The sequence below is a fragment of the Lithobates pipiens genome, unplaced genomic scaffold (assembly GCF_037356315.1).
Source record: "Lithobates pipiens isolate NorthernLeopardFrog02 unplaced genomic scaffold, aLitPip1_a1.2 Scaffold_25, whole genome shotgun sequence".
Classification (NCBI taxonomy): Eukaryota; Metazoa; Chordata; class Amphibia; order Anura; family Ranidae; genus Lithobates; species Lithobates pipiens.
This window is the reverse complement of record NW_027507787.1, coordinates 10,482,754-10,507,552: the sequence shown is the minus strand read 5'-3', so window position 1 is coordinate 10,507,552 and position 24,799 is coordinate 10,482,754. Positions and strand designations below refer to the sequence as shown.

At 45.8% G+C, this 24,799-nt stretch overlaps 1 protein-coding gene and 1 long non-coding RNA gene across 2 annotated transcripts in view; both read right to left on the bottom strand.

The window, feature by feature from the left end:
• The window catches only part of ERLIN1 (ER lipid raft associated 1), a 54,340-nt gene extending 44,846 nt beyond the window's left edge, over positions 1 to 9,494 (bottom strand). The window contains exon 1 of the mRNA XM_077454053.1: positions 9,371 to 9,494. The gene's annotated coding sequence lies outside the window, so the exon portion shown is untranslated. The remainder of the gene's footprint in view (positions 1 to 9,370) is intronic.
• Positions 9,495 to 18,232: 8,738 nt separating this feature from the next.
• On the bottom strand, positions 18,233 to 18,783 carry LOC143929852 (uncharacterized). The gene is made up of 2 exons (XR_013262604.1): positions 18,649 to 18,783; positions 18,233 to 18,538 (listed from the first exon to the last, which is right to left on the bottom strand). It is a non-coding gene; the product is annotated as an uncharacterized LOC143929852 (long non-coding RNA).
• Positions 18,784 to 24,799: the final 6,016 nt, after the last annotated feature.

Sequence of the window (24,799 nt, the reverse complement as noted above, 5' to 3'; positions counted from 1 at the left end):
GACTTTTGGAGGTTCAAAATCCACCGCAGAGCCTCCAAATGGTTGTGAGCTTTGCCTAAATCGATCTGCAATTCTTCGCTGGATGGGGCGAAAAATAGCAGATCGTCTAAATAAGGAATAACTGCGATTCCCTGAAGGCGCAGCAGAGCTAAAGCTTCTGCCATCACTTTGGTAAAAATTCAGAGTGATGATGACAGAACGAAGGGTAAGGCTCTGAACTGGAGATGATGAACCACACCCCCCAACCTCACCGCCAACCTGAGGAACCTCTGAGACTGGGGCGAGATTGGGACATGCAGGTATGCGTCCTTTAAATCCACCGACGCCATAAAACAACCTGGCGTCAGAAGATTTCTGACTGAGAAAATAGAGTCCATCTTGAACCTTCTGTATCCGATGGACTCGTTTAAAGGCTTTAGGTTGAGAATCAACCGAAATTTTCCTGTCGGCTTTTTTTTTTTTTTAGGAGGAAGACATGCGAATAAAACCCCTCCTGCTGTTCTTGTAGCGGTACTTGGACTACTACACCCTGCTGCATCAGTTCCTCGAGAGAGGACTTCATGGCCAGGACCCTTAACGAGTGCCGCGGGGTGTTTTTAATCAAGAACTTTCTTGGGGGGTTCTTGGCAAACTCGAGAGTGTAACCCTGCGAGAGAGTGGTCAAAACAAACTGATTTGAAGTTATCCTTGACCACTGCGGAAGAAATTCTTGTAGTCTTCCGCCCACCCGCAGAGACGAGTCATTGAGTTTTCGGCCTGTGTAGGACGACGGAAGAGAACTCCGCCTCTACCTTTCGGTTTCGGGGCGGACTAATCTTTCCTCCTCCTCTGCAAATTGCTGTCTTGATCCTGAGTTTTTTGAGGTCGAAAAAGACGTTTTGGTACCCGGTTTTTTCTTTTTGACCGGGAAGGATCTCTTTTTATCGGCTGTCCTGTCAAGAATATTATCGAGGTCAGAGCCGAAAAGAAGGTCACCTGAAAAGGGTAACCCACACAGCTTGTTCTTTGATGCTGAATCACCGGGCCAGGCTTTAAGCCATAAGGCTCTTCTTGCAACATTAGTTAAAGCTGCTGACCTGGCTGACATCTTAATTGCCTCAGCTGAGGCGTCTGCAATATAAGCAACTGCCACAGTCAGGGTAGGAAAAGAATCTAAGATTTCCTGTTTGGGGGAATCTGCCGCTATATGCGACTTTAGCTGGTTGATCCAGTATTCCAAATTCCTGGCTACACATGTTGTGGCCATTGCTGGCTTTAAATTGCTCATAACTGATTGCCATGATCTCTTGAGCAAAAGATCCATGCGTTTGTCCATCGAATCCTTCTAAACTCCCATGTCTTCGAAAGACAGATCCGTGGACCTTGAGACCTGGGAGAAGGCGGCATCCAGCCTGGGCACCTTGTTCCCCATTGCTGCAGGGTCCTCCTCGAAAGGAAAACGCCTCTTGTGGGCTTTGGAGAAAAAGGGCTTTTTCTCTGGATCTTGCCATTCTTTCCTAATGGCTTCAGAGATGACTGGATGAACTGGGAACGTTCGGCCCTTGGCTCGTCCAACCCAGCATACATGTGGTCATGGAGTGAAAATTCCTTTCTTTCCTCACTTAAGCCAAGCGTAGCATGAATAGCTTTAAGGAGCCCATCTACCTCTTCAAGGGACAGTTTGAATTTAGAGGGGGGCCACCTCAGTCTCCTCCAACTCCTCTTCCGATTCTTTAACGGAAAGAGCAGGGGACTGCTTTTCCCTATCTGAAGGGTCTTCAGGCAGAGATTCCAACACTGGGATAGAGAATGACCCCTGGGAGGACTCTGAAGGAAGGCTGACTAACAGCCGGGTTTGCTAGCGAGTCACGAAAATTCTGAATCGTGGCGTATAGCTCCTTCTTTACAGAGGCAACCAGATCCTCACATACAGAGGCTGAATCCTCTTTAACTAAAGAAGTAATGCAGGCACTGCATAAGGTTTTTTTTTCCAATTTTCTCCCAATTTGGCCCTGCAAGAAGGACATCTCTTCTTTGGGTCAGAGCTTTTAGCCTATGAAGAAAAAGACAAAAAAAGGGAAAAAAAAACAGGGAACCCTTAGTGAGACCTAGTCTCTGCTTTGATAAGGATCACCACACAGGTGCACCAAGAAGAAACCAGTCAGCCTCTAGTGCCCAGACAGGCCCCTTGCCACCAGGGGGGAAAGAAAAAAAGAGAGAGACCAAAAGCCAGGAAATAGGAGAAAAAGGCAGACTTTAACCGCTGCCTCCTACCTGGACTTTGCTGGTGCCTGTGCCTGTCCCCACTGATGCAGACGCTGATTCTTCCATAGCAGGTGTGCAGAATTCCACTTGTGGTTTCACACGCCGCCTCCGGACTCCCATAATGCATCTGCACCGGAAATAGGCACCAGCTCCTGTCCTCTTCCCTCCTCCCCCCTGCGTCCACGTCGGAAACAAACGTTTTCGCCGACCCAGTGACCCGCTTTGTCGTTTCCGGCGCGACCGCCTGAAAGAACATGGCGGCGGCGCACACGCCCCTACGAACGTGCGGGCCACTGAATCTTCGGCTCTCTCCGAGCACTAAGAGGGGAAGAGGAGCCCGCTTGCTACCGCTGCCGAGGCCTGGGTAGGTCGGGAGGACAGCGGGTCCCTAAAGGAGGAAAAAAAGGGAAGGAAGCCTTGTCCCCTAGGAACACCCAAGAGACTTTGACTCCCTCCCAAAAAGATGTTCCCTCTGGGCCGGAGGAAACAAGAACTGAGGTGTGGTAGGGAGGTGCCTCCCTTTAAAGTTTGGAGGAAGAAGGTGTTTCCTAACGAGGAGGGAGGAGTCACCATTTCCCAGGTGCTGTCCTGAAAAACGCCTTGGGAAATTTATTTTTCAAAAAATATAAAATGTAACCATGTTCATTTTTCAAACAGCTTTCACTTGCATAATGGATTGGCTTTAATAAATGCTAGCTTTCCGTCTTTCATCGAACATAGCCTGCCAGAAAGCCATGGAGCTATATAAAGGAACTGCGCTACATGATGAGGTTTTCAGCTGTGCTGCAGACAGCTGGATGAGGAAGCCCAGCCTCTCCTATGCAAAGTTTATGCCTAAGTAAACAACTCCTAAAAAGCTGCCAAAAACCCTAGCTAAGCACACACAACTAGAGCCGATAGAAAAAACACTCTCCATAGATATGAAACCATGGGACATCAAACGAACAACAAAAGACGTTTTGTAATATAAACAACCTTAAATAAGCAAGCGTTATAAATGCAATATAACGGACAAAATACTCCGACATTGTCAACCATTCTCTCTGCTGTACTTGCAGACACACATAGCATTGATAAGATAGAGAAAATATTATATATATATATATATATATATATATATATATATATATATATACACATATACATATATACACACACATGTTGTGAAATCATTACTTTACTAAATAAAAAAAAGCCATGGAATGTGGATACCTTGTACACTGCAATCAAGAGGGAGTGGTTAAAAAAAATGGCTCAACCACCCTTTACCCCCCTGCCTCTGCCAGCTGTCTCTTCCCCGTCACCACCACACACAATAGCACAGTCTTCACCCGTTTGTCCTGTCACCACCGTATCCAGTCACAATGGCTTCCATCCCCTAACCCAGGGGTGCAGCCCGCGACCTCCTAATGTGGCCCACGACCTCCTGCTTTGGGATAGCAGGTTCTCAAGCCCTGATCATGGGTTGCCGACCCACCATCCCAGAGCATCAGTGTTTTAAAGCCAGCAGTAGAGGAAGCAAGCGGCTGCAGAGGGAGCAGAGCTGCATTTGCTGATGCTTCCTGTATAGCGCCGGCTCCTGTCCCAAGCAGAGTGATACCAAATGCATTCTGCCTGGGACAGCAACAGCCGTCGATACCTGAATGGAAGACTGTTATTAAAGGTACGTTTATTACTAAAAGCAGTGTATATATGAGCAGATCTGTTCTGCAGTGGTTACTGGGCTGCTTTCAAACTGATCTGCAGGTGCAGTGCATTGCACCTTCGGGTTACCTGCACCTGTCATAGACTTCTCTTATCTGCGGGTTTGGTGCACTTTCAGAAAGTGCACCACAACTGCAGGATATAATGGACATTGATGGCAAAGTGCAGCTAATCTGCAGGAAAGCCACAGGTGCACTGCAAGGCACCCACAGTGCAGGTAAACTACCCCACATCAGTGTGAAAGCAGCCTTAGGCCCCTTTCACATGATCGGTTCAACCCACGCGGACCCTCTATTCACCTCTATGGATGGACTTGTGTCCATTTCCACCCACCTACCTCCAATCCGATCTACTAAAAAAAAAAAAAAAAAAAAAAAAAAAAAAAAAACAGAAGGGGATCCCCTTCCATCTGGTTGGATCCGATAGGGGGGCCCACAGAGTAGAGTGGGTTGTGCCCATGTCCGCTCTGCATATACAGCGCGGACACAGATCGGTCTTCCACCCGCTCCACTTATTGTGGCCCCCAACCAGTTATCAAGTCGCTTAAGTGGCCCTCACTCTTCAAAAGGTTGGGCACCCCTGCTCTAACCAGTCCCTTTAAAGTCAACACAGCTTTCGTTTTGTTACCCTAGCAATGTTTTAGGCAGCTACCCAGTTTGCATCATTATCCTAATGATCCCGGAGTACCAACCACTGAGCTGAATTCTGGTTATCAGTGTCTGCAGCCATTCCTGGCCTTTGGACTATATCCTGGTGACCGCACTTCACTCATCTGCTCTAAAATCTACTTCCTGGCCTATGCGATCCATGGTCCTTAGAGAAGGGTCAACCCAGGATCAGTGGGAGGAAGTCTATGAATACTATCTGAAATATGGACCCCATGCCTTGGGGGATTAGCCTCAGTTGCTCCCATGTGGGACCAGCTTTGTATATTGGGGAGCCCTGATCAGACTCCCAGGGCTTAGCCATTCCAGTGTGATCCTGATCCAGCTCACCAGACCTTTCCCTTCCAATGTGGTTTATACACCACATATCAGGCTTTCAGGTCTAACCTGTTCTGTGGTGCTTTGCAATACCATAAACCAGCTTTCAGCCCACACTACCACTGGCTATCCTAGACAGTGTGGCTGGAGGGTCAACAACGGCCCAGTTGCCACCTTGACAGCAATCTGTTTTTTGTTTTTGTAAGCTAGAGTAAAACAATTTAAACAGCAAAAATAAAGACAAGATCTGGTATCTGTTTAAAATCACTGCAAGTTCCTAAAGTTTAATAAACAGAACACCATTTCTTATCTCCTAATATAAATAAAACAGATCCCAACACTATCCCTTCATTTACATCAGGGGTACCAATCTGCGGCCTAAGATGGCTATGAATGAAGCCCAACACAATAAATCAAACTTAATTAAAAAGTTGATTTCTTGGGGGGGGGGGGGGGGGGGGATTTTATTTATTTTTTTAAATGCATTTACACTTGGCAAACACACTGCTGGAAATAAATAAAATTGACAGTGTCTATTTACTGGACTTTTATGAGTTATCTTCCCAAAGAGATCTCCCACTCTTCACAATCACCTTTTTCACGTCATCGGTTTTCGGCAGCACCTACATTTGAGAGCAACTATTCTCAAGGATGAAGAACACGAAGGGCAAAATTAGAACCAAAATATCTGGTGAGCACTTTGAGAATTGCTACTACATCCATCCAGATATTGATAGGTTATTTATCAAGAACAAAAAATCAAATAAATATCGCACTAGCTTTATGTTGCCCTTCTTTACTTTTGAATCAAAAACATATGCAAAAAAAATAAAAAATTATAGGTACATTATTTATATCAGCGATTGTTAACTTGTGATCTGCCTGACTTTTTCTGCGCATCTGCTATCCTTATTGTTGGTGTATTTTATGTGTAGCCCAAAAAGCTTCCTCTTCTTCCAATGTGGCCCAAAAAGGTCAAAAGGCTGGACACCCCTGATTTAGAGACAATAACCCTTTGTCTAGACTTCTAAAAATAACATCTACCAAAATGTATTCAAAACTAACTCGTTTAACCAACCTTTATCGTTTTTGGGATGTATAGTGGGAGAGAAGCCCAGACTCTGTGTGCTATATATCCACAACCTAGCAAATCATGTACAACGTTAAAAATGACTCTCCACATAGGGATTCACATCATGCAAAGATAACGATCACAGTACACATGGACTCGGCGTGTTTAAGGAAACCCTTCTTCAGGCAGACGTGACAGAATAGGTGCAGTGGAACCCAGTCCTAGTCTGAGTAATATTAGCCATTAGGGTAGACTGGAATTCATATCATGTGTATGTTGCCCATAGAGGTGTAAATGAGTAAGCCAAGGTGAAATGAGAAATTCAGGTACAAAATCGGTAAACGGTCAATGATCTGGTAGACATAATTTTAATATACTCTATAAAGAATATGAGACACTGATTCTGTCACATGTACCGAAGGATTCCCGAAACGCGTTGAATCCACTTGTGAACTGTAAAATCACCGTCTTTGCATGCATGTGGAGAGTAATTTTTAATGTTGTGCAAAAGATTTTAAATTGTATATAATAAGGCTGTTTTATGCTACTCAGGTTTCTCTTCTATAGGTCCACCATTACTTATGCTGTTCATAGTTGTACATCGTTTCGGAGATATTGTTTCATGATCTGTGTAACTGAGGCCCCTTTCACACTTGTGCGACTTGTCCTGCAAAGTCGCACAAGTCGTTCCCCATCATTACCATTCATATATGTGTGACTTCAAGTCGTGCTGAAATCAAAGTAGTCCCTGGTCCGACTTTCATGGGAGCTGAGGTCCACAGACCTCAAGCTTCACAGGTATTCCCTGAAATTATGTCAAAATCTAGGTCACAGCAGTGTGAAAGGGGTCTTAAAGAGTACCAGGAGTGTGTCCATTGATGCACACCGTTTGCTAAAATATATATTTTCATGGCCAGAAATATATTAGGAATATAATAGAGACTACACATCTAAGATTTTTTGATTTGTTTTTTAGCCAATAATCATTTCATGTTTATGTGGGCAAAAAAGCTCCCGATTGTCTTGTGTACTTTAGGAGTGCAGACTGAGGAGAGCTCAGATAAATGTAGACTGGCATGTGGCTGTATATAGAAAGATGTATGATGTTTACAGGGCCCTCACAGCTAAGCACGCTTACAGTACACAGACAGGAGTTCGGAAAAAGGAAGGCCAGTATTTGGCTGTAGAGCCCACAAGGAGAGCGTATAGGGCCCTCACTTTTCTACACTCCTACGATATAGAGAATAGATAAATGATGTGTACCAGATTCTCATAGCCAAACACTCTCATGGTACCCAGGATAGATGCAGAATGTATACAGTGCTGTCATAGCTGAGCATTCCTAGATATAACATAGAACAGATGAGAGCTCTGATAAAGGCAGGCTGGTTCGTGGCTGTATTGCCCTAAAATGAAAATGTATGTTGTGTACAGGACTATGATAGCTCTGCACTTCTGAAGTAGACTGGGCAGATGAGAGTTCAGATAAAGGCAGGCTGGTGTGCCGCTATATTGCTCTAGAAGGAGAGTAAGTTGCATACAAGTCTGAAAGCTCAGCACTCTTACAGTACAAAGAACAGAGAAGAGCTCAGATAAAGGCAGTCCGGTATGTGTCTGTTTTGTGTCATTTCCCTATAAGGACAGATGCAGGATGAAAACAGGACTGTCATAGCTGAGCATGCCTATAGTACACAGGACAGATGAGGGCTCTGATAAAAGCAGGCCGCTATACTTCAGCGTGACCTATAAGGAGATTGTATGTGTGATCAGGGCTCTCACAGCTAAGTACACAGAAGAGATTTGGGTTGTGTAAGGGGCTCTTATAGCTTAGCTCTCCTATAGTATACAGGGCAGATATGGGCTCTGATACAGGCAGGCTGTTATGAAGTACAAGATGTAGGGTGCATATGAAACTCATAGCATACAGATAAGAGTTCAGAAACAGGTAGGATATTATGGGGATGCATTGCTTATAAACAGAATACAGGGAGATGGGCAAACCGCAGCTAAGCGCTTCTACAGGAGTAGATATAATATGTGTACAGGCCTCTCATAGCTCAGCACTCCTACAGTGCACAGAATAGGTCAGGTATAGGCAGGCTGCCAAGTGGCTGTATTGCATTATAAGAGTATACACTGTCTACAGGCCTCTTATAGATCAGCACTCCTATAGTATACAGATGAGAGCTCAGATATAGGCAGGCCGCCATCCATGTGTCTGTATTGCATTATAAGAAGAGTATACACTGTGTACAGGCCTCATAGATCAGCACTCCTATAATATATAGATAAGAGCTCAGATACAGGCAGGCCACCATGTGGCTGTATTGTACTATTACAAGAGTATACGCTGTGTACAGGCCTCTCATAGATCAGCACTCCTATAGTATACAGAGGAGAGCTCAGATATAGGCAGGCCGCCATCCATGTGTCTGTACTGCAGCATTGCCTAGAAGGAGAGTGTATGTGATCAGGGATCTCACAGCCAAGTACACAGAAGAGATGTGGGTTGTGTACAGGGCTCTCATAGCTCAGCACTCCTATAGTATACAGGGCCGATATGGGCTCTAATACAGACTGGTATGTGGTGGTATTGTAGTAATGCCTACAAGGAGTGTGTATGCTGTGTACAGGGCTCTCATAGATCAGCACTCCTATAGTATATAGATAAGAGCAGGATAAATGCAGGCTGGTATGTGGATGTATTCCAGCATGGCCTACAAGGACTTGTATTCTCATAGCTGAGCCCTCCTATAGTACACAGGGCAGATATGGGCCCAGATAGAGGCGGGCCGGTGTGTGTCTGTATATGGGGGTTGTACACAGGACTCTCCTATAGTAATGATAAGGGCTCAGACCGGTATATATGTGGGATATATAGAGGACTGTCATAGTTGGGCTCAGGCCGGTATATATGTGGGGTATACAGAGGGCTGTCATAGTTGGACTCTCCTATAGTAATAAGGGCTCAGGTCCATATATACGTGGGGTATATAGAGGGCTGTCATAGTGGGGCTCAGGCCGGTATATATGTGGGGTATATAGAGTCATAGTGGGTCTCTCCTATAGTAATGATAAGGGCTCAGCCGCGTATGTGGGGTATATAGAGGGCTGTCATAGTGGGACTCTCCTATAGAATATAGGACAGAGAAGCCCCATATACAGTCACGCTGCCATGTCTGTCTGGCCCTATATTGAGTGTACGGGGCTCTCATAGCTCAGCCCTCCGTCACTATACAAGGCAGAGATGGGCGCTCCTCTGACACACCGCCCCCATACAGCTCAGCGCTCTGACATTAGCAGGCCGCCCGCTCTCCATGTACAGAATATCCCGTTCTCCGCTCACCACACACTCCGCACTTCTCACCTTACTAACTCGCCGTCCCTCACTCTCTCATATTCCGCGTTCCGGCGCACCTCCAACTACGGAAGCCCAAGGGGACCTTACGCAGCTCCATAGCAACGGCTTCCGGTGTTCAGTCAAATTTTTTAGCGGAAGTGACGTTTTGTCACGGCCATCTTGGTACACCCCGCTCTCGCCCACACTAAGCCTACAGTCAGAAGTCGCCAAGCGGACGTCTTTTTACACCAATTTGAGTCTTGCATATCACACTTAAAGCGGTTCTGCACCTTAAAAAAAAAAATATTAAAAGCCAGCAGCTACAAATACTGCAGCTGCTGACTTTTAATAAATTGACACTTAACTGTCCCAGGGTCCAGCGATGTCGGTGGCAGATGACGAGCGATCACTCGTCTCTCTGCTGCCCCACCGCCATCCTCTGTCAGGGAATCGGGAAGTGAAGCGTTGCGGCTTCACTGCCCGGTTCCCTACTGCGCATGTGCGAGTCGCGCTGCGCGTCTCTGCTGGTCCCCGCTGTGTCCTAGGAACTGTGTGTTTCCCAGAACACAACGGGGGGGGGGGGGGGGGGGGCGGGCATCTGCGGCGGTCTGTCCCGGAAGTGGGTGCAGATACCTGGATTATCCAGGTAACTGCACCCCCCTCCCCCCTGAAAGGTGCCGATTGTGGCACCGGAGGGGGGGAGGGATCAGATGAGCGGAACTTCCACTTTAGGGTGGAGAACCGCTTTAATTTTAACAGTAAACTCAGCTTATGTCATAAAATACAGTATTTAGAACTCCATGACACTGTTTTGATGTTGAATTTTAAAAGCATCGGTCTTCTGTCAAATTAGCAAGCGTGTGAGATCAGCAGGCTTGCCGCTGCTTTTAACATTCAACATCAAAACAGTTTCACGGAGTTCTAAAAACGGTATTTCACGATATAAGTTTACTGATAAAAAATACGTGGGAAATGCAAGACTTCAATGGGTGTAAAAAGATGTCCGCTTGGCGACTTCAGACTTTAGGCTTAGTGAGGGTGAGTGCGGGGTGTACCAAGATGGCCGCAACGAAACATCACTTTTATTACAAGTTTTGACGGGTCGCCTAATCTGACAAAACACCAGTGTTCCATCAAATTTGGCAACCGCTCAAATTTTGTAACGGAAGTGACGTTCCATTACAGCCATCTTGGTACACCCCGTAGTCTGCCACAGTAAGGATTCAGTGAGAAGGAGGCAAGACGGCATCTTTTTACACCCACCGAAGTCTTGCTTTTCACACTAATTTTTAACAGTTAACTGAGCTTATGTAGTGTAAAACATTCTTTTGAAATTTGAGTGTTTTCATATTGAATTTTAAAAGCAGCGGCAAGCGTGCTGATCTCACAGGTTTGCTGATCTGACAGCAGGCCAATGCTTGTAAAATTCAACATCTAAACAGTCAGATGGATTTCAAAATACTGTATTTCACTTTATAAACTGAGTTTACTGGTAAAAATAAGTGTGAATGCAAGACTCTGGTGGGTGTAAAAAGATGTCCATTTGGTGACTTCTCACTGTATCCTTACTGTGGGCGACTGCAGGGTGTACCAAGATGGTCATGCCAGTGTCCTGTCAGATTAGGCGTCCCATCAAATCTTGTAACAGAAGTGACGTTCTGTTGTGGCCATCTTGGTACACCCCACACTGGCCCACAATAAGAATACAGTGAGAAGTCACCAAACGGACATCTTTCGGGAGGAGTCTCATTGTGATCGTGAAATTCTGGAGTAGTCTCACTGTGAATGTCACATTCTGCCAGAGTCTCTGTGGTAATGTCACAATTTGCCGGAGTCTTAGTAGGAAAGTTACATTCTTCCCGAGTATCAACAATGCATGCTGAAGGAGTTTCGATGTGAATGACATGTGGTTGATTTTAAATTTTTTTCCAACTTTTTGGTTATTTTCTTTCCCAACAGAGCTGCACCCTGTTCATTTAAGTGCAATCCATCCAATTGAAAAGTCAGTCCAGGTCTCCATGAAGCCGAACCCCTCCTTCCTGCACCAGTTCTTCAGCCACTTGCTAAGCTCCTGCTGCCTCATTGGTGTGGCTTGAGGTACAGGCAGTATTTCTGAAAATGCTGCCTTGGAGGTCCTTTTCTTCAATAGATCCAACAATCCATCCATCCAATCTGCAATGTCCCGAACTCATGCGACCGGGAAACAATATACTTTTCGTTTATAGCGGTCATTCTGAAAGATTTCCCTCTCTGTCCCTCTAATAACAGAATCCCCTACTACCAGGATCTGCCTATCTTTTTCTTTAAGCTTGCCCTCATCTTCATGGGAGGAGATATTCAAATGGCTGCCCTGGTATTTTAATGGGTTCTCAACATGCACGTCACATTGTGCTGCAGTCTCAACATGAATGTGACATTCAGGTGGTGTCTCAATGTGAATGTCACATGCTGGTGGAGTCTCCGTGTCAACATCACATGTTGGTTGAGTATCCGTGTGAACGTCACATGCTGGTGGAGCCTATGTGTGAACTACACATGCTGGTGGAGTCTCCGTGTGAATGACACATGCGGGTGGAGTCTTTGTGTGAACGTCACATGCTGGTGGTGTCTCCATGTGAACGTCACATGCTGGAGGTGTCTCTGTGTGAACGTTACATGCTGGTGGAATCTCCATGTGAACATCCCATGCTGGTGAATTCTCCATGTGAATGTCACATGCTGATGGTGTCTCCGTGTGAACGTCACATGCTGGTGGTGTCTCCGTGTGAACGTCACATGCTGGTGGAGACTCCTTGTGAATGTCACATGCTGGTGGAGTCTCAATGTAGCTTTCATATTCTGTCCCATTCACTGGGGTAGTCCTGCCTTGTGAGCTGTGTCTGCAGTAAATACTGCGTACATCTGCAATATAAAAGAAGAATCAGATTTAGCACCTTCACCTACATTGTATATATTTATTTTATTTATATATATATATATATATATATATATATATATATATTTGTATACATTATAATAATTATGGAGAGAAAAGTTCAAAATTCCAGTGCTAGAGACAATAAATAATCCCAACATGACAGGGACACAGGGATGACTATTGTTGACCTTCATATAAAAATTTTGGTTGCCTGGCAGTTATGCCGCCCCACTAAAATGAATTGAGTAAAAAAAGGGGACTGTTTTTCACTTTCGGGTGCGGTGGAGTAACCCGCAGTGCTTCTGTTTCTTATTATTAAACACCTGGCTTCTTTTATTGTAACCCCTTGAATTGTTGCGGTGGATTAATATAGAAGAAGCCTGGACCTGTAACCGCTGCATTGCAGATTACTCTGCCGCACCCCAAAGTGAAGAAATAGGGGTGACCCCACATCATTGTTCTTGGCAATCCCTATACATGTGTACTTATGGGGTATGCATTAGCTTTATTACATTCTATATACATGGTGAGTTTTATGTTCATGTTGTGTGCCCCTCCGTATAGTGCTCAGACCCTCATGGATATTCATTGAACATATTATTTATGTTGTTATATCTTTTTGATACACATTTCTTTGATAACAGAAATGTTTATTTATGGTCATTAGGGATGAGCTTCGTGTTCGAGTCGAACATACGTTCGACTCGAACATCGGCTGTTCGCCCGTTCGGCGAATTCCGAACGTTATGGGCCGTTCGTGCCAAATTTGTGTGGCGCTCATGGCCCACAATGCACTGCGATGGCGCAGGATGCCTGTGGCCAATCATAGCTCAGGCTGTGTAGTACACGCCCCACACTATATAAGGCCGCCAGCGCGGCGGCCTTGTGTAGTGTGTTGGCGTCTGAAGCAGTTAGTGGGTGTTCTGTGTACCTTCAAGACAGTATACACCGATCGTTATCGGCCAATTTTTCGATCTTGCTCTTCTGTAGTGGTTGTTATCTGCGTGCCCTGACCGCAGTATACACCGCTATATTCACCTATATAGCTAGCGATATATCTATCTTTTATAATAGAGCTTGCAGTCAGTGTTAGGAGCTTGTGCGTGCTGTCTGCGTGCTCTGTACCCAGTACACACCGCTATATCCACCTACATAGCTCTTCTCTATTTGAGCCATCTGCCATCTGCAGGAGTTATTGGAAGTTGTGTGTGCCTCCAGCACAGCACAGTATACATCTTTATTTACCCTTTATTGCTGGTGTTCTATAATAAAGGCATCTGCAGGAGTTAGTGGGTGTTGTGTGCCTCCAGCACAATATACACCTGTATCTACCCTTTATTGCTGTTCTCTAATAGAGCCATCTGCAGGGCTTAGTGGGTGTTGTGTGCCTCCAGCACAATATACACCTGTATCTACCCTTTATTGCTGTTCTCTAATAGAGCCATCTGCAGGGCTTAGTGGTTGTTGTGTGCCTCCAGTACAGTATACCCCTTTATCTACCCTTTATTGCTGGTGTTCTATAATAAAGGCATCTGCAGGAGTTAGTGGGTGTTGTGTGCCTCCAGCACAATATACACCTGTATCTACCCTTTATTGCTGTTCTCTAATAGAGCCATCTGCAGGGCTTAGTGGGTGTTGTGTGCCTCCAGTACAGTATACCCCTTTATCTACCCTTTATTGCTGGTGTTCTATAATAAAGGCATCTGCAGGAGTTAGTGGGTGTTGTGTGCCTCCAGCACAATATACACCTGTATCTATCCTTTATTGCTGTTCTCTAATAGAGCCATCTGCAGGGCTTAGTGGGTGTTGTGTGCCTCCAGTACAGTATACCCCTTCATCTACCCTTTATTGCTGGTGTTCTATAATAAAGGCATCTGCAGGAGTTAGTGGGTGTTGTGTGCCTCCAGCACAATATACACTACCCAATTGCTGTTTTACCCAACTCCCTTCAGGCCATTACCATGTCTGGAAGGCCAGCAAGGAGAGGCAGACAGGCGCGAGCCGATAAAAGAGGGCAAGCAGGCTCTGTGTCTAGAGACAACAGTGCTGGTCGTGGACGTGGTGCATCGTCATCAGCACGTGGCCATGGGACACGCTTGTCCTTCTTTTCGGCAGCTGGACATGTTGAGCCGCAACATGCCAACGACTTGGTAGAGTGGATGACCAAGCCCTCTTCATCCTCCTCATCCTCTCTCACCCAGTCTCAGGGTACTAGCAAAGCAGCTGCGAACGCATCGTCTTCCCTCGTCTCAATGTCATCATCAGTGACTCCTTCCCTAGACCCACCACCTCCTCCTGAGGAGTCTCCTGAACTCTTTGAGCACAGTGTTGGGTACAGGGACGTTACCTGTCTTTCACGGCCATTGGGTCACTCTTCCGGCAGCTGGGAAGGATGCAGGACAAGGTGCAGTAGTGTTGGAGGTTGTTCCACCACCACGCCTCCAAAATGCTACTATTGGTTGTGACACACCTCTCTCCTCCACCCCCTCCTCTTCTTCTTCCTCCATGGCCTCTTCCAGTGCTCTGTCCTCAGAACCAGCGGTGCTCCGTAGGCGTTCCAGGGGCTACGCAAGTACACAGGCAAAACTATGCCATGCCGTGCTTGCGCTGGTTTGTTTGGGGGACAGGAGCCACACTGGGGCGGATGTTTTGTCAGCTCTGCAGGGGCAGGCCGAGAGGTGGTTGACGCCACGCCAGCTTAAGCCAGGAATGGTGGTTTGTGACAATGGCACCAACCTCCTCTCCGCCCTCCGACAGGGACAACTGACCCATGTGCCCTGTGTAGCTCACATCCTTAACCTGGTGGTGCAGCGGTTCTTGGGCAGGTACCCCGGCTTACAGGATGTCCTGAAGCAGGCCAGGAAAGTCTGTGTGCATTTCCGCCGATCATTTAATGCCTGTGCTCGGCTGGCTGAGCTCCAAAAGGAGTTGAACCTGCTCAAGAACCGCCTTATATGTGACATGCCCACCAGGTGGAACTCAACGTTGGCCATGCTGCAGCGGCTGCACACACAGCAGAGGGCCATCAATGAGTACCTGTGCGACTACGGCACCAGGACAGGGTCAGGGGAGCTCGGTTTTTTCTCACCACGCCAGTGGGGCATGATCAGGGATGCATGCACTGTCCTGTCACCTTTTGAGGAGGCCACAAGGATGGTGAGCAGTGACAGTGCATGCATCAGTGACACTGTACCTCTTGTCCACCTCTTGGAGCATACGCTGCGTGGAATAATGGACAGGGCACTTGAGGCAGAACAGAGGCAGGAAGAGGAGGACTTCCTTGCCTCTCAAGGCCCCCTTTATCCAGACAGTGTTCCTGCTGTGCCACCCATCACACAGGAAGAGGATGAGGAGGAGGAAGAGGAGGAGGAGGATGATTGTGTCAGCATGGAGGTGGAGGCTGGCACTCAGCATCAGCAGCAGCAGTCTTGTAGGGATGATTTACAGTCCCAAGAAACACGTGGACTTGTACGTAGCTGGGAGGAGGTAGCTGCGGATCATGTTGCCCTTAGTGACCCAGAGGACTCCGGACCGAATGCCTCAGCTAACCTACGCTGCATGGCCTCCCTGATCCTGCAAAGCCTGCGGAAGGATCCTCGTATTCTTCGGATCAAGGAGAGGGACCATTACTGGCTGGCCACTCTCCTTGATCCACGGTACAAGGGTAAGGTTGCTGACCTTATCTTGCCATCGCAGAGGGAGCAGAGGATGAGACATCTCCGGGAGGCCTTGCAGAAAGGTCTGTGCAACGCGTTCCCAGAGACTGGGAGGTTACAAACTCCTGGTCCTGGACAACGTGTTGCTGAGGCATCGGTCAGAAGGAGCGGTGGAGAAGGTGGCCGTCTGACTGATGCTTTCAGACAATTTTTTAGTCCGCAGCCCCAAGGTATGATCGGTTCCAGCAACCATCGCCAGCGTCTGATTTACATGGTGCAGGAATACCTAGGGGCAAGGTCAGACTTGGACACCTTTCCCACCGAAAATCCTCTGGCTTACTGGGTCTTGAGGATGGATCACTGGCCAGAGCTTGCACAGTATGCAATTGAGCTACTGGCCTGTCCTGCATCCAGCGTTCTTTCGGAACGCACCTTCAGTGCTGCTGGTGGCTTTGTTACCGATCACAGGGTGCGCCTGTCCACCGAATCAGTTGATCGACTGACCTTCATCAAGATGAATCAGTCTTGGATCACCCACAGCTACCAAGCACCTGAAGCTGATGTAACCAAATAATTTTTTTTAAAATATCACATCCCTTCAAGACTGCCTATGCTGATGCTGAGTGACTGTCCTGTTATGTTGATTGTCTATCCTCTTCCTCCTTCGCTGATATGTTGGAAGAACATTTCTGGTTCTGGGTGATGCCATCAGCCCAATTTTTCTGCCCCTGTTTAACAGGGGCGTTTAAGTACAATTTTTGATGCAATGCTTTGCAGCAGGGCTAATTCCTGCAATAAAACTAGAGTATATGGGAGAGGTTGCAGTGTGGTGGCACCAGCACCAGTGCCTAAAGCCCAATTTTTCTGCCCCTGTTTAACAGGGGCGTTTAATTAAAATTTTTTATGCAATGCTTTGCAGCAGGGCTAATTCCTGCAATAAAACTAGAGTATATGGGAGAGGTTGCAGTGTCGTGGCACCAGCACCAGTGCCTAAGGCCCAAATGTTCTGCCCCTGTTTAACAGGGACATGTAATTACAATTCTTGATATAATATTTCACAGGAGGGCCCGTTCCTGTGCCCATCCAGAGTAACTGTGAGGACTTATAGTGTTGTGGCACCAGCACCACAACCACCAAAGGTAAATTTTTCTACCACTGTTCAACAATGGCATGTAATTACAATTCTTGATATAATCGTTCACAGCAGGGTGCTCCAGCGCCCACCAAGAGTCACTTTGAGGGCTTACAATGTTGTGGCAAAACCAACACCTTGTTCCGCCATTTCTGCAGAGCATATAGGGCAGGCCCCTACTTTCAAACATCCAACTTACAAACATCTCCTACTTGCAAACGGAAGGAGACAACAGCAAGTGAGATGAAAAAAAGATGGACGACAAAACAAATTATACAAGGGTGATAACCCTTCCCTAAGTTTTCTAAAAAGCTTAAAAATAGTTTTTTTGACTGGAGCTACACTTTAAAAATGTACCAGTTGAAAATTACAAACAGATTCAACTTAACACAACAAACCTACACAGTCCCTGTCTTGTTTGCACCGCCTGTATACTGCTGTTCTGAGTATATAGGGCCTGGGGGCCACACGCATTTCCTTTTTTTAATATGGGTACGGGGTTCCCCTTAATATGCGTACAAGACCCAAAGGGGCTGGTGATGGGAAGGGAGGGCTACCCATGCCATTTTTCTCAATGATTTTCAACCATATTGCAGGAACCAGATATAACATTAAAACCGCAAGCAGTTTTAAATGATGTTATTTCTGTTTAATGTCATTTTGTGCAGGGACTGTTCTAAACACAGGAAACACGTGGCACTTCACAGGCATACTACAGACACCCCCCAGGCACCATATTTAAAGGAATATTTCACTTTTTTTTTCACTTTAATCATCATTAAAATCAGTGCTCCCGCCAAAACGGCCATTTTTAAAAACATTTTAGGCATTGACCCATGTCCCCTGGGGCAGGAGCCAGGTCCCCAAACACTTTTTAGGACAGTATCTTGCATATTAGCCGTTAAATTTAGCACTTTTAATTTCAAACTTTCGAGTCCCATAGACTTCAATGGGGTTCTAAAGTTCGTTCGAATTTGGGGTCCGTTCGAAAGTTCTGGTGCGAACTGAACCGGGGGGTGTTCGGCTCATCCCTAATTGTGGGGATCTGACAACAGATTACAGCCGCGAGCAGTTTTAATTGACATTTTTTCCTTTAGAAATATCATTTTGCAGTGGCACTGTTATAAACATGGAAAAGATATGCTACTTTACAGGCATACTAAGGACACTCCCCAGGCATGATATTTAAAGGCATAATTCATTTTTATTGTTTCACTTTAAGCATTATTAAAATCACTGCTCCCGAAAAAAGTTCAGTTTTTAAAACTTTTTTTTTGCATTGATACATATTCCAACTGAAACTCTCCAACCGGTAAAAATGGCTTCCAGCGGACTTCCTGTTACGTAATGACGTCAGAGCAGGCTCCATCCACAAATGTAATAATGCTTTATAATTGCAGGTATAGCCACCAAAAGAGAGACCAGAGAGAAGGTAGGAAAACAGGGGTTTTACAATGAGACCTTGACTCTAGAGGAGCTGGGAAGAAAAGCTAAAATGAGAGGAAGGAAGGAAGGAGAATAAAGGGTCAGCATAATTCATTGTGACTCTGAGCAACATACACTATCTGCATAGGAAGTTTTTTTGGTAAAGGTAACTTACCTTTTGAAAGTTTATTGCAGATTTATACTATGGGGTCTGATGGAGACACAGGGAACCAGGTTGGAGCCAGATGCTGGTTACACTGCATATCAGGAACAAGGAAATCCTTGAGGATTAATTAAAGCACACACCAGCCACTCTCCAAATAAATTCAAGAAGCAGATTTTAGGACAGCCTGAAGGTTAACAATGTAGCAGATTGCAGATCTAGCACAAGCAAACAGCATAATAATATCAAGAGAGATGGGTGAACTCAAACTGTCAGTTTTAACTGTGACCAAGTTCACCCCCTTGGTCTGATTCATTTGTTTAGTGTGAGTGCTCCGAACCATGCCTGGGTTCATTTAAGTGTACCATGCCTGGAACCACTTGGAAGAGGTGGTCCCAGGCATTGTGATCTGAAACAGTTTGCTTCAGTGTAGGTGCAAAGATCACAGATCTCTCCTTAGATCACTGAACACAGAAGCAGAGATCACACTGTGGTCTGGTTGGCAGAGATGATGATGTAAGTATGCCCAGGAGTGGGGACAATCAAACTCAGGTTTGGTTTAGTTTAACCATGCCCAGTGGGAGCGCATCATTTGTTGGATCAACTTAGGCCAGGGCTTTTCAACCAGGATGCCACGGCAAAACGGCACAAAGCTCTGTACAGTCTGACCATGAAAGGGTTACTGTGCTAAGTTCTGTGTACATCGAGGAGGGAGAGCACATCCCCTTCATCCTCCGGGCTCTCTCCCCCTCTATGCTGTTATCTGTATTTTGTCAGCAGATGTGGAAGCTGTTTAAGTCACCCGCCTGCGTCCTACCAACCAATGATATCATTGGTTGCTAAGGGTAGGTTGGGTGGCCCACGCAGCTTTCAAATACAAAATACAGATAACAGCATATAGGGGGAGAGAGCCTTCTTTATGTGGATAGTAAGACAGAGAGCAGAGCAGGCTCCAGCTCTTCCACCAGCTGTAATATTTCTTATTTGGTCAAACTTATGTCAACATTGAGCAGCATGAAGGCAAATGGGTTAAGATTAGTCTAATGCCCCGCACACACAAGGGGATTTTCCATCTGAAAACACTTGGATGGTTTTTGCGACGGAATTCCGCTCAAGCTTGGCTTGCATACACAATTCTCTTAACTTTCGACCATCAAGAACGCGGTGATGTACAACATTACGACAAGCCGAGAAAATTAAGTTCAATGCTTCCGAGCATTCATCAAATTGTTTCTGAGCATGAGCACGAATTTTGCACGTTGGAATTTGTACAGACGATTGAAATTTCCAATCTGAACTTTTTCTGTCCGATGGAGCATGTACATGGTCAGAATTTCTGACCAAAAGCTCACATCTGACTTTTGCTGGCAGAATTTCTGATCGTGTGTACGGGGCCTTAGACTGCAGTCCTTGGACCCCTTCTGGTCTGTAGGGATTCCCTGGGTAGGCCCTAGATACCTTACAATACTGTGTTGTTGAAAGTGCTGAGCTGCTTTCCTCAACAACTTTCCCCAACACTGCCATGACTAGGCCAATAGAAGAAATGGACACCATAGGTGCATCATGTGATAGATGGTTCCCCCTGCTGGCCTATAAAAGGCTGTCGTTGGCTGACCCAAGTTCTTGGATTGTCTTCTTCAGCTATTCCCTGTTCCTGTGTTATACTTTTAAGTGATTCCTGTTGTGACCTCAGCTTGCCTCCTGACCTGCTCTGATCTCCTCTCCAGTGTTTAACCCCCAGCTTGGCTCATGGACTTGCTATACTTGCACCTGCCTGATTACCAGTGTTTGACCCTCAGCTTGGCTTATCACTTACCTGTGATTGACCCTCAGCTGGCCTCACCACAGCCTCCAATCTGCTCTCCTGTGTTCTACCCTCAGCCAGGCTTTTACTAGTGTCCAGATTGCTCTTTGTCGTGTTCTCGGGAAAAGTCTCTAAGTGATCATCAGCTCAAGCCTTCTGAACCTGCTGGCAACCCGTGCCTCTTTGAGCCCCGTACCTCCTGTACCACCTTCAGGGGTATACTGCGCTTAGCCGCAAGGGGAGCCTCTCTCGGCATCTTGGCCTAAGGAATGGTTCCTGACACCCTTGCTCATAACTTTTGGTATTTCATCTCATAACTCCATACCTTTCCTTATGCCTCCGGGCAACAGACAGGACCTACTTTGCAGAGCCTAGAGCACATGGCTAGGCTTTAAGCTTCAGGCCTACCCAACGCAGCTATTCCTCACACTGATTGGTTGAGAGAAGAATGCATATTCATAACCTAGCTTTATTGCAGCAAATTATACTAATGCCAAAGGTAACAGTGCCACCTACTGACAAGTGTGAGGAACTACAACTACACTAGGCTTAGAAAACCTAATTGCTTACAAAGACTACAAATCACCAAGATAACTACAACCGAGCAGCACAGATACATTTACTGGTAGCCCCTGTTTAGGACAAGGGGGCTCAATAAGGTAGGCCCTTGCAATACATATTTCTGGCAAACAAAAAGAAGCTTGAACTTTGTAATATGTGTGGCCAGCAGTGTGCGCGTAGAGCCATTACCTGGACTGGATACATGGCGTAATGAAATAAGGACGCAGAGATAATGTGGGGCAGTGAGAGATCCATGGTTACAAAGTGATCATTAAAATTATGGAATGGTGTTCCAAAGGGTGACTTCATATACAAATAAATAACAACAAAGCAAAGGAAAAGGAGAAGAAAATGCAGAACACAGCAGTGTATATTAAGTAGCTTGAAGTTCCAAAATGCTCAACATATAAATTCCCATGATTTTCAGTTGTGCTTGTTCACACCTGAGCGTAGTGTCTCTTGAAAAAACATGGAGCCCAAAAAAGTACATTAGCTTCTTTGGAGCTACAAACCTTCTTGGCCTGTATAGACTTCAATAGGAATGCCTGAAAAACATACATAAAAAAATTAACAAAATCATACATAGCTTGCTTTTCAGAAAGCCTGACAAACGACTAAAGATGCTTGTACACAGGAGTAGTTAGCTGGTTGGCCACTAGATGGCTCTGTTCAGTAAAGAAAACGTCCTAGCATCATTGGAAGTAAATGATTCCCCGTCATTGTATTAGGAATAGTAATAGCGCCCCATTGTTGGCGTCAGTAGGAAGAATAGTGCCCCATCATAAAGGGTAAGCAAAAAGATCTAATGAATAGTCCTTCAAGCTTAAGCAGCACTAAACATTTAAAACACAATAAATCTAATGATATTATGTGAATCCAGGTGAGGAATAATTTATAATATCTGTGTGACAGTTCATATAAAAGACATCAGCTGTTTGGACGTTGGGCCATCGCCACACCAAGTGATTCCGCTCCGGTAGCAGTTGCACTCACCGAATTCCCAATTAACAATCACCTTTGCATGTATGTTAAACCTTTGAGATACCTTCCAAAAGGACATAAGCCCGGAACTCCAATAACGATCAACCAAAATGATATCAAACATTCTGGTCCTATGATTCGCCCAGATCCAGCAAGCCAAAATCCCTTTCATACAGCTCGGGCACAAGGAAGGAAAAGAATCCTCATAGTGTAAAATTGTAAAACTTTTATGCAAAAGAAACCCCTTCCCTTATGCCAATGCACTTACAAACATAATGTTGAAAAAGCGTACAGTATAAATATTGCACTGTGTATTCAGTTCCAAAATTCTCACTGCCTCTCGCAGAGATATAATCATCCATGGTGGTTCCCAGGAGGAGATTGAAGCCAGTGACAGATGCAGCAAGCCATGGGGTTATGCCTAAATTTAATTAGCATTCATTTTACACCTAAGCGCTGGAAAAGTAACCCTGTTTATTTCCTTTTTTGAATAGTGCCCCATCGTTGGTGTCAGTGGGAGGAATACTGCTCCATAGCTGCTGTCAGTGGGGGGAATAGTGCCCCATCATTGGTATCGGTGGTGTCATTGGGAGAAGTACCCCATCACTGGTGTCAGTGGGAGGATTGCTCCATTGTTGGTATTAATGGGAAGAATAGTGCTCCATCATTGGAGTCAGTGGGATGAATAGTGCCCTATTTTTACTGTCAGGTGAAGAAACTATGCCCCACCGTTGCTGACGGAGGGGATAAAAGCAAGCAAAATGCCACATCCAACCCCTGGGCCACAGTTTGGAGACCACTGAGCTAGAGCTTTTTTACATTGATGTCAGGGGTGAATCAACCCCCCATATACGCTAGGTGGAATGAAGCACACACTCTCTTGGGGCATTGGAGCTAAACACCCCACACTTGGGAGGATATAGCCAACACATTTAGGCTCTGAACAGGGCAGGAGGCCGAGTACAGGGGATCTGGATGCAGGAGGAACTGATTGTGGATATTCTGTCCTTTAAGAGGTGGGTCTAGGGCAGATTGCAAAGAACCTTTTAGGCCAGGATGGAGATCCCTGTAAGAGGCTGCTTCCCTGGAGAGGTCCTGGGAGAAATGTACCCAGCTAGGATGTGCCTACAAAGAGCATAGTCCTGTGAGTACTGATGAACCTGGGCAGGGAAGAGACTGGTGGAGATGGCTGTTAAAGTGCTGCACGTGCCTTCACTGGTGACTACAGCGGATCATCCACTATATGTGATTGACTGTTTATGTCAAGAGACCCTGGAATGTATGACGTAGTGATGTGACTGTCTGGCCATTCCTTGAACAACACCAGTAAAGTGCAGTGAATCTATTCTTGTGTGGAAATCCCTTCCTCTGGATATAAAGATCTATGGTTGTGGATTTTGTGGGGAAGCCTGTGAGAAATAACAGGGCACAAGATGGCGGAGGGATCAGCCTCAGTAGGTGGAATCATGTTCTAGCAGGACTAGAGCAGGAGTAGGGCCTTGTGCTTGGGCGCCAAAATCAGCCTACCAAGAAGCTCCTCTTAGGCCGCGTACACACGTGGGGACTGTTCGCCCAACTTTGTCCGTCAAACAGTTTCGGCAAACAGTCCGCTCAAAATTAGCATGGACGGACATGGCCACACACGACGAACGAACAGTTTGCTGAAACCGTGCGCGATGACGTGAACGGCACGTACGACGGGACGAAAAATACGACGTCCTATACACTGCATTATAACTTTCGGCGTGTAAATCCTTTCTGAGCATGCGCGGAACTTAGTTTGACGAACAAGCCTACACACGAGGGGACTGTTCGCTGAAACAAAGTTTCAGCGGACAGTTTTTCGGAATTTCCGAAAAACCTTGTTCAGCGGACTGTTCGCTGAAACTGTCCGCTGAAAGCCCACACACGAGCGGACTGTTTGCCGAAACACTGTTCAGCGGACAAAGTTGGGCGAACAGTCCCCGCGTGTGTACGCGGCCTTACTTGCTCAGCTTAAGTGTGAGGCCGGCCTTAAAATACAAATCTATGAAGGTGTCATATGGAAGTGCCCACAAACTGGCAAATTAATGAAAAGATTTAATAAAAAGACTGCAACAGTAAGATCTGTTATTAAGTCATGATTATAACAGAGTGAGAAGTAGTACTAAGTGATCCACAACATGACCTGGTTTAAAGTGGTTGACAGAACTTAAAACTTTAATATATTGTGGACTATGGTAGACTGGATATAGTGAAAGCAGGGTCCTGGGATAAGTAACACTTTAAAGACTCACTATTGAACAAGGATTATTCTGATAGCTCCATCATTTTCATCTTTAGCAAGTCAGCAGTGGCAGCTCCAATTTTTTTTAGGGTTTGGGGGGGGGGGGCCTCCCCAGAGTACAAAATGGCTCAGTATCAGTGGGAGTAAACAATGCCTCAAGCTTTGTGGCCTGTGGGAGTAAAAATAGTATAGCATTTCTGGTCAGTAGGAGGAGGAACAGTGCCCCATCATTGGTAGATATTAGTGGGAACAATAGGGCCCCATTGTTGGTGTCAATGTAAGGAATAGTTCCCCATCATTGTTGTCAGTGGGAGGAATAGTATCCCATCTTTGGTGTCAATGGGAGAAATAGTGATCTAATTTTGTTGTCAGTGCTAGGAATAGTGCCCTTTATCATTGGGAAGAATACTGCCCAAAGGGACAGGCAAAGGCAGAAAAGGGCCACATTTTGGAGAACACTGACACAAAGGAAAATTCTATGAGCCCATTCACCCCTACCTGTGTTACCATGTGCAATGCATGCACACAAAATCGTGTAAATCCAGCCCTTG